Source organism: Dipodomys spectabilis, unplaced genomic scaffold (assembly GCF_019054845.1).
Source record: "Dipodomys spectabilis isolate Male_0828 unplaced genomic scaffold, ASM1905484v1 ptg000307l, whole genome shotgun sequence".
Taxonomy (NCBI): Eukaryota; Metazoa; Chordata; class Mammalia; order Rodentia; family Heteromyidae; genus Dipodomys; species Dipodomys spectabilis.
Genome location: NW_024870984.1, coordinates 5,466,801 through 5,476,800, shown reverse-complemented (window position 1 = coordinate 5,476,800; position 10,000 = coordinate 5,466,801). Strand labels below are relative to the sequence as shown.

Sequence of the window (10,000 nt, the reverse complement as noted above, 5' to 3'; positions counted from 1 at the left end):
CCAAAGTTGTGAAGTTCCTTTCATCGTTGCAATGGGTCTACCTGTATCCCTATTTAAACATTTTTCCCTTCCCCTCCACAAATTATGCCAACATCAAAAATATGTGCTTGTGTAAGAAATGCATGATTCTAAAATTTCATGAAAATTCTTTTGAACTTACTTTTTTGTGGAATTGTCTAGTTTAAGAAAATCAATTACACTTTCTATATAAAAAATGTTCTGTGCTTAATCCGGCAGCCCATACACTAACATCGGTATGATACAAAAAAGATTAGCATGGCCCATACACATGGATGACTTTCAAATTCGTGAAGCGGTCCATATTTTTACAACAACAAATGCTGAAGGGGATGGGGCCACAAGGGAACCCTACTGCATTCTTGGTGGGAGTGTAAACTTCTTCAACCACTTTGGAAAGAAGTATGGAGTTTCCTGAAACGACTCCAAATAAAGCTCCCCTATGACCAAGCAATCCCACTTTTGTTCATTTACCCAAAGGATCACAAACAAGACCATACTAAAACTACCAGCACAACTATGTTTATTGAAGCATTATTTACCATAGCTAAGATATGGAACCAACCCAGATGCTCCTCAGTAGATGAATGGATCAAGAAAATGTGGTATTTATATATACAATTGCATTCTATACCTCCATCAGAAAGAATGACATTGCTCAATTTGTTAGGAAATGGAAAGATTTGGAAAAAAATTTATTAAGTGAAGTAAGCCAACTCCAAAGAAACATAGGTCCCATGGGTTCTCTTATTTTCAATAATATATAACGACAATGACATTGCTACAGAATATAAATATTTTTAAATGAAAAGGCTGTAGGTAATGACATTGTAAGTGATCTTTATACCCAATAAAGATTGGTTTAATTTCTAAAGAAATACTTGAATGAACATCATTCAGCTTTCACTGTTTATTATTCCTGGAGTAATTGCTTAAGGAGAACAAATCCACCTCAGAGCACTCTACCACTGGGCCACCTTCCCAGCTCTGCATTACATTTTATGTGCTTAATACTTTCCTGAAATTATTCCTTTTGGATTAAATATCCCAACAAAACTATTTTTTATGATTTCTTATATGATTTATATAGATTTCTTATGCGATTCTTATATGATTTCTTAGAGATCCATAAACAAAACAGCTCAGAACAGAAAAAGAGTAGGTAAGAAGTCATAAAAAAAATACTATTATAGTGGTTTTAATGGCTAAGTGTAAATAATATGTAACAAAACTGTGGGAAGATTTATTTGCTCTTTTTGCTATTCTCTCCCCTTCTCTGTAGAAAGGTTCTCACTATGAAGTGCCAAATGGTCTGGACCTTTCAAGCCTTGTCTCAGTCACAGAAGTGATGGAATTAGGGACATGTGCTCCCATGGCTGGCTTTTAGGAAGTTCACAATAAAGTAATACCAATACACATAAAGAAATTTTTGTGAGTGATGTGTATTCACTTCTTCAATTGCCAAAATTAAATTCATATGTCAAAACATCAAATTACTTACATTATAATATATGTAGTTCAACCGGCATCACTAACACCTCCATAAATCAAATGCAAACTAAAAGCTCTACTTCAAAAACCAACATCTAAGGCAGTGTTGGAAATATAAGAAGTTGCACAACAAATCAAAAGGAGTGAGATCTTTAACACTGGCAATGAGCAGTGATAGCTGAATTTTTAACCAGGCTTGAAAAGTTCGGGTGTCAACTATGTGATTAGAGTTGCAGAGTTGACCTTGGTATCAAGATTGAAGGTAAAATTCAAAGGCATCTAAGATTGCTGCAGTATTGTGGCTCGATACAGTGTGACCCTGTCTGATAATGGTAAAGCACAGAGTAGAAGCTAAGTCAGTGAAATATATAGGAAGGATTCTCCACTGAGAATAATTGCAGGGGGTGATCATCACTCTTGCGTTGAAAATGTATAGCCCATCATTCTACTTTAAGCTCTAGTGTTTTTTCTGATCTGAAGATAATTATAACATACCAATGTGCTGTGAGTGCTGAGCAGTGTAGGTGTATATTACGCTAATATATGTAAAAATCCTTACAGGTATGGAATGGCCTGACCCTGACACTTCATTCTGTGTTGTTGAGTTTCATGAACAAATGTTCATAGTTAGGCAATTCACAATCATCTAAGTCTGAATCAGGAAACTGAGATAAGACATTAGGGTCATCACTCCAGTGACATGGTCTGTGACTTATGAAATAAATAACATTATTTCATAATGTAAATGTGTTTCTAAAAAATTATGCAATACCAAATATACAAAAGGGACAATTATCCATCTTTTGTATTATCAGAAGTTAAGATACTCCTGAATTGTACTTTTTTGCTAGAGGATCACAGTATGAGTGCTGATATTTGGTATCTTTCCAGGTGCTCCTATACGTTTGTCAATCTTCTTTGAGGAAGTGTTTTTCCATAGTTTTTTTTTTTTGAGGTGTTCCGAATATCAGTACTGTCGCTAACCACAACCATGGGACAGAAAAGATGATGGGATACCTGGCCAAAGAACTGAGAAATCACAGGAAGTAATAGGAAAGAAGACACCAGAGGACCAAAAGCCTCATTGCCAGCTTCTGGATCCCTAAATCCTGCTTCACATGCTTTTTATTCCTTCTACTACGGGGGTGGGGTGGGGGGTAGGGGGGTTGTCAGTGGCTACAGGTATGTCCACAAACTAAGGCATTAATCTTGCTGGTGGTTACAACTATTGATATGAGATATTGTTTGTATACATAGTGATAATTGAATCCCTTATTGTTCAGGAGCAGAAGGGAGCAATAGTCATTACAACCATAACACAGACATGTATCTTGTCTACAAAGTCTTAATCTTTTAGTGTCCAACAGCTCTAAATTACATACTCTTGAGGTAATAACTCATATCCCTGTCTTCCCTTGACTGACCTTTCCAGAGTATAGCTCTCATCCTTTTGTCTGCTGTTTGAGATGGCTTCCCAATCTATCCCTTTCCAGGTCTAACAGCTTGAGTCTAGAATTCCTCACAAGTACTGTGACAGATGTATTATTTTGAAAAGGATATTTTTTTCATAGATAGGTTAAATTTTTATATTTTATTTTATTTCAAAAATATTATACAGAGTGGTTACAGTTACATGAGTAATGTACATTCCTTGCTGAATAGTGTTACCCACTCCATTGTTGTTCTCATATCCCTTCCCACCCTCCACACCTCCCGCTCACTCCAAAGTTGTAAAGTTCATTTCCAATATAGTGTCGTGTGAATATCATTGTTGCAATGGGTCAGTCTTTGTACATCTTTCGTCACTATATTTTTTCCCTTTCCTTCTCCAAATCAGGTAAATGTATATACAAGATGGAAGGTACCAGAATCAAGACAGAGATTTCCAGGGATAAACCAATGGAAAAAGGCAAATGAAATAAAAATAAGACCTACACTACTTTACCTACATCAAGGTTGATATCTGAAAAAAGACTTGTTGTTTCTATGGCTTAGAGTTCATTTCAATTAACATCATTTTGTAAGGTCAAATGTACATAGCTCTGGAACCAGCAATCCCATTCCTGGGCACTTGTGGAAATGATCTCAATCTAAACCACACAAAATTTACAACTATGTTTTTTACAGCATTATTGCTATAGCTAAGATATGGAACCAATCAAGATGCCCCTCAATAGATGACAGGATCAAGAAAATGTGATATATATACACAATGGAATTTTATGCTTCTATCACAAAGAATGACACAATTCCTTTCTTAAGAAAATGGAAAGACTTGGAAAACAATCATATTATGTGAAGGAAGCCAGATTCAAAGAAACATAAGTTCCATGGTTTCCCTCATTTTTATTAATTAATATATGCTTAGGATAGTCCTGGCAGACATGTTCACTTTTAAACTCTTGAAATATTCCCTTTTTTCTTTCCCTCTTTCTCTCTCATTCCATTTGTTCTAAGTCCTGTGATGATCTTGTTGATTTTCTCCCATTACATTCATCATTGCATCTTGCGAACTACTGGTATGCACTACTGTACTTCTGTCCATTCTCCTTGTGCTTCGGCTTGTACCCCTCTCACAGTGGAGGGCCAGAGATTGGGGATATTCTCTTCACTCTTGAACTCAGACATCTATCTTTACTTTCTAACAATACATTCATTGAATTCTTTCTGTAAATTCTAATGCCTTGAAAATGATTACTGCATTTTCATGGCTTTGTTATTTGGCATCAGGGAAGTACATAAATCAATAACTGTAACTTAGGTAAAAGAAGACTGCAATCATGCCTCCGTAGGTGTTGTTCATTGGATAACGTTTACTTCAAGGTCTGCCTGCCTGCATCCTTTTCACTGTTTATTTATCAATGTAGCCTTTTCTTCTGGAAAGTATGTATTGGCCTAGTGAAGATCAATTCCTACTCTAATTAGTCATTAATTTTATTCCAACATCATTTCACAGCTCCTTCTGAGTTTCTTCAGGGTCTGTATAGTAGTGTTTCACATTCTTAGAAGTTTTAACATCGATGCATCCAATGATAAAGACACATTGCTTATGTCACCATTTTGATGACTGAAAAGAAACCATGCTGCAACCTCACTATATAGTAATTTTCTGGTTTTAAATTCTTTAGAATTTAAAATTAAATTTTAAATTCTTTAGAATTGATGGTGGAGAACGAACATTGTGCCTGCAATTTGATCTTTTCCTAATTACTTTTAGTATCCTTTCCAATATTGTATAAAGTTAAAACATTACTACTTACCTTTAGGATTTCTAAAATGGTCAAAGTATACATTCTATTCATTCACAATTTTAACACAATAGTGTCCATTATGACCAAGTGAGAAATTTTAAACTTTTTATTTGTGGTCCGTAATGGTGGTGATAGGGAATCAAGTCCAATGCTTCATGTGTCTTAGTCTCCTGTGTGCCTCTGAGCCTGAGGTGACCTGTGGTTTTATTTTCACTCAACTGGAATAACGAAAAATTTCACTAGGAAGGAATTATTACTTGGTTACTTTCTCCAGTATCTCTCGCATATATAAAAGTAATATAATTCTACACTGACAGAAAATGGTGTTCCTATATTGTATTTATTAATAGTAAATTTTTATGTTTTGTAGCCCCAATCTTCACTAAGGTTTGCCACTTTCCTATCACTGCTTCCCATAAAACTTGACTAGATCCACTAGAAACACAAGTCCAGTCAGCCTCTTTCTTAAAAAGCCCAACCTTAAATAACCTACCCCCTGGTAGCCCTGCTATAAACTTTCAAAGGCCTGACTGAAACCAGACTCCTTCCTGAAAGCCCTCCTCTGCCATAGGGAAATCCCTCTTCCACTCCTCCCCTTCCCGGAATCCCTGCTCTGCACCACCAGAGACCAGGCCACATCCAAGAACTCCACCTACATTGGGCTCCTCCCTCGAATCCCCACCTCATCCATCAGATACCCTGCTGCAACTACTGCCCCTAACTACTCTAGTACTGCATAGTCTTATTGCTCCCACATCCTAGTACCTGCAAGCTCCTCCCTTTCCTTTCAACCCCACCCCCAATCATCCTTCTCCCTCAAGCCCCTCCTGGTTTCATCAGAAACTCCTCCCATAACTAGCCTACTTCTAAGTGGCCTAACCTCACAAACACAGCCCTGAACCTACCTCTTCCTACAAAGCCCATCATACTACACCAAAAAACCTCCACCTGCCTATAACTGTCCTTGAAACTGCACCTTGCTAGGCCAGAAGGTTCTCACATAGCCCATCTCCTGCCTGGAAAGCCAGCCCTGCTCCACCACAAACCTCTCCACCTCCCACATCTACTCTCTCAATGCCCTGCCTTGCTCCCACCCCCTATTGGCTCCTTCCTCAGATCCACACACTACACCACCAGATACCATGCCCATAATTATCCTACACCATTGTAGCCCTTCCATTCCTTCTCAAAGCCCTCCTCCAACTAGCCACATGTCTCCAAGCTCTGTCCTGCTCCAGATAAACCCCACTAGAAAACCCCCACTACACTATCCAATCTCTCGACACCCACATTGCTCCACTGGAAACCATTGTACCAGTTGGCCTCCCTCTGGAAGTCTCAGCAGGCTGAACTGTAAATCCTTGTCCCTCCATAGTCCCTTTTTGAAGGTTTCTTTGCCCTACTGAAAACCCTGTCCAAAGTCCATGTCCTGCCTTGCAACACTGAAATCTCCACCCAACCTGATTTTTCTTTTAGAAGTGGTAACTGGCTACCCAAAAACCCCATCCGAACTAGTCTAGTGCACTGCTCTCACAAAGCTCTGGTCCTGAAAAACTCCTCCATACATTGTGACTACATCCTGCTCTGCAAGAAACCCCACCTCCACCCTAACACACTTCCCTAAGGCCTGCCATTCTCCACCAGAAACCCTGCCCCTTACTAGCCCACGTCTTCCTGGTACCACCGGGCCCTCTCAAAACCAAACTTGAAAAGCCTCTCTCTCATAGCTCTGCATTCCTACACCAGAATCCCCACCTTCTGACAGCCTCTTGCCTCCATTCCCTTCCCTGCCTTATGGGAAACCTCACCCTACATATCCCACAAGGGGTCACAGTGGCTCTACCAGCACCCCTCCTCTAAGTAATCTCCTCCTTTGTAGCCTTGTTCTTCCTTCTCAAAGCTTTGTCCCAAACAGCCTCCTCCCCAGTGACCCCATCTTCTTCCACTGAAAACCTGCCCACCTGCCAGCCTCCATGTTCAATCCCGCCTACTCCACAAGAGTCCCCGCCCCTAACAAGTCTAGTCCTTCCTGTCCCCTCCCTGCTGTCTCAAAGCCCTACACAGACTGGACTTCACCCTCAAAGCCCCGCCCTGCTCCACCACAGAGACTGTGCCAATACCAACTCCTCCCTTGAATCACACAGGGCTCCACCAGAAACCCCACACCAGCTCACCCATGATGGTCCCATCTAGTAACTTTTATTACAAATGCGATTTTATACTGGCCATAGAATTCATACTAATCAATATGATAAGAAAGCAGTATGGCAAAAAGGCAACAAAAATTAAATAGCTATTGGATACTTTAGTCTAGTTTGAGGTTCTGTTACCAGGTAGATACACATTGTGTGAAAATGTCTGAAGGGGATTCCTCTTATTGGAAAGCATTCTTTGAAGTATCAGTGATCATGAGTGATCATTTTATTTCTAGAAAATTTGTGCACATTTGTGCCATTAACTTCAAAAAATATTCTTTATTTTAAATCCTGTGGTTTTGTTGAGGAAAGAGTATTAGTGTGTAAAGAGATGTTTTTCAACTCATCTCTCTAATGAATAATTTTGGAGTTGCCTACCTTACTATGTACAAGAGTATTTAGTAACAGAAATTCTCTACCAGAATCCACTTTGAATTTCCTCCTTCCACTAAAGTGCCCTTTGGAAAACACTGAAGTGAGATTACACAGGTAAAATGCCAGAAATAAAAACGTGTTTGAGATCATAACAAAATTATGATGAAGACCCCATCCAATGTGCTTTTAATTTTCTAACAAAAGGAACTTAAGCCTATTTAACTGCAGACTTTCTGAAGACTAGAAGAAAAAAATATAAGAAATGCCCTATCATAACATGGTTCTGAAAAAAAAAAACAAAAATAAGGAAAGACAACATAATGAGACAGAAAGGAATGAGGAACTTGTACATGTGATATAGAGTGTAAAAAATACACTGAATCAGGTAAAACTAATTTTGGTCATGATGTCTGGTTGTTCAATATATTTCATTGTAAATATTGCTCTTTATTTAGCTGTTACTTAATAGAGGTCTCAGCAGGGATCTTCTCAGGTAATTGTGTAGATGGTCAATTTCATCATTGCAAGATCATCAGGATGAAAAACTCCATACACCTTAAGACACACCTGCAACTAGGCATACACTTCTATTGGTCCAACACTGTAAGACAGACCTGTGTTTTACCAAAGCTTTGTATGTGGTATGCTATGTTTTATTCAGGCTGAAGAGCCAAAGTAAGTTCAATTTGAGATTAACCCCACCATCTTGTGCTAGTCTGCCCTCAGAGTAACCCCAAGAGAGAGAGAAAAAAAAACATAGGTTGTCACCAACCCTGCTGTTGCCCAAGTGTTTCAGGAACAGAAAATCCCAATAGTTCAGAGAAAGGTCAGTGAGGTTAGAGTGGACTCAAACCAATCATGTAACTGCTTGTGTGGAAATTCCCAAAACTTGTATGTTCAATACTATAAAAGCTGTGCTGATTTTGTGCTCGGGGACTCTTTGTGTCACTGGTTACCCAGTGTGCAGAGGACCAAGCTTGAGCTTGCAAATAAACGACTCTTTTGCTGTTCGCATTGGTTGTGGTCTCTGGTGGTGTTCGGGGGTCCCAAGTCCATAAAACATTTCTGGGGGCTTGTCTGGAATGTGCCTCATAAGACCCTCCAGATGCCCCAAAAAACCCAGCTGTCAAGTCTAGGCATTGCTGTTCTGTATATTTGGTTGCCTGCAGGTTCTGTATCTGTAATTCTGGTTTCCCACCAGGTCTGTATTATGGTTGGCAAGGAATCTTGGCAGACGTGTTATAAGACTGCCAAAGTGGTCTATTAGGAGATATCCCCAGACACCTTTGGATAGATTGCTGTTTAGTACAGACATTTTTTGGGAAATTTTCCATCTGTAGTCTGGCACTTCATGCAGATATTTTTTGGGAAGTTTTCCATCTGTACTGGGAAGTATTCCATTTTTTGGGAAACCCTTTCTGTAGTCTGGCACTTTCTGGTTGGCAATTTACAATGCTACAGCATGCCTTTTTAAGTTGTGTCTGTGTGTTGAGTGTTCTGTTTGTCATTTGGTGTTTATCTTACCCTTAAGCCTTGACCCAGGGGGTAATGAGAATGGGGGAGAATCTACCACTCTGAAGGGATGGCTGCTAAGGACTTATTTCCCTTGCCCCAACATGACTGGGACTTCTCTTCCACATTTTAAGGCCCTTGGTCAACAAATGTTAGTGAGATGTCACCCCATTCACTGAGACCTGAGTGTTCTCTGTTCTATATTTCCTGAGATAGGGAAGTTCTGGGTGAGAGTGGCAGGCTCATTCAGCAGACTCGATTCAGCTTGCTGAGTGAGAACAGCACAGAGTTCTGGTAGGGGTAAACTCAGCCTTTGGTTGTTGTGTTGTCTAGTTCTGTTTTAGAATTGGTACTAGTTTTTTTTTTTGTTCTTTAGAGGGGGGGATCCAGTTGTGGGGCCTGAACTCTGGGCCTGAGTGCTGTCCCTCAACTCTTCAGTTCAAGGCTAGCACTCTACCACTTGAGCCACAGCTCCACTTCCAGCTTTTTTCTCTTTGCTTATGTGGTGCTGAGGAATCGAACCCAGGGCCTCATGCATGCAAGGCATGTGCTCTACCACCGAGCCTCATTCCCAGCCCCTTGGTACTACTTTTCAATGTGGGTTTTTTTGTTTTGTGTTTTTGAAATTTATTTGAACATCTCTGGGGAAATAAAATTCCAGTCTCCAGCTGGGCTCAGTCACAGAGAAGGCTGTGTGCCTGGTTTTGACTTTTCAGCTAGTCCCGACAATGTAAAGTGCTCTTGTCTAAAATTGGATAAAAATCAAGCCAGTTTAATTTCAGGTGACACCCCCCTCCCCAGAGTTCCTCCAACAAACGGGATTCAAAAGACCAGTTGGTGAAATGCTTTGCTAAACAAGCAAGCCCTGGGAAAATGAAGCTCAACAAAGTTACTTCGTTTAAAAGAAATATTGTCTTAAATTTTTGTTTGAAAACTTTGGAAAATGTACATATAACTGATTTTTATTTTTTGCGTACTTAAATAATTGAGGTTTGAGTTGGGAAGGTGGCTCAGTGGTAGAGCACTTGCCTTACAAGCCTGAGGCCCTGGGTTCGATTCCTCAGCACCACATAAGCAAAAGAAAAAAGCCGGAAGTAGCACTGTGGCTCAAGTGGTAGAGTGCTAGCCTTGAGCTAAAGAGCTGAGGGACAGCGCCCA

The 10,000-nt window shown here is 39.8% G+C and overlaps 1 non-coding gene across 1 annotated transcript; it reads left to right on the top strand.

Moving 5' to 3' along the window:
- The first annotated feature begins 221 nt into the window (after nucleotides 1-221).
- LOC122127688 lies at nucleotides 222-328 on the top strand. Its single transcript, XR_006151253.1, has one exon. It is a non-coding gene; the product is annotated as a U6 spliceosomal RNA (small nuclear RNA).
- The last annotated feature ends 9,672 nt before the right edge of the window (nucleotides 329-10,000 follow it).